Source organism: Brassica oleracea, chromosome C4, assembly GCF_000695525.1.
Source record: "Brassica oleracea var. oleracea cultivar TO1000 chromosome C4, BOL, whole genome shotgun sequence".
NCBI classification, from domain to species: Eukaryota; Viridiplantae; Streptophyta; class Magnoliopsida; order Brassicales; family Brassicaceae; genus Brassica; species Brassica oleracea.
In genome coordinates this window covers 33,602,738-33,603,326 of record NC_027751.1, presented here as the reverse complement: position 1 = coordinate 33,603,326, position 589 = coordinate 33,602,738, and positions in this window count along the sequence as shown.

The following is a 589-nucleotide window of genomic DNA, read 5'->3' as shown; positions in this document are numbered from 1 at the left end:
TCAGACTGATACGGGTCATGAGTCCAGACATATATCATCTTAAGATATTATGAAAGAATCCACCACAAATATATGTGCCATCTAAGATCATGTGATCTTAGAATCTCATAAAGAGGATTGGTAATATATGTTGGATATATATTTTGAATATACTTTCTCCATAAGTTTAAAAGAAACCTTGAGCCAAAATGGGTGATCTAATTATAGACCAAGGAACAAGGATTACATAAGGTTTATGAATCCGAATATCCAACAATGAAAGGAGAAAAGTAATAAGCTGGTATAAAGAATGATAAAGAATGGTATCTACCATCTGGTATCAACCATCAATGTCTTGGCAAAGATCCTTGGACTAGAAAATAATTTATAGACGTCCATATGCTACAATGATAGCAAAATAAAATGCCAGACACATTGACCCGAGAGAAAGAATGACTATGCCATCCCAGCTTAACACCACACGGTTTTGATGTCTTAAAAACACAACCAAGTTGCTACAAAGTCTATATAAGATAGACCAAATAAATGTTCCAAATAAAGTTCCATAAATTCTAAGGAACCTCGGAAAGAAAGAAAGGTGCATGAGATA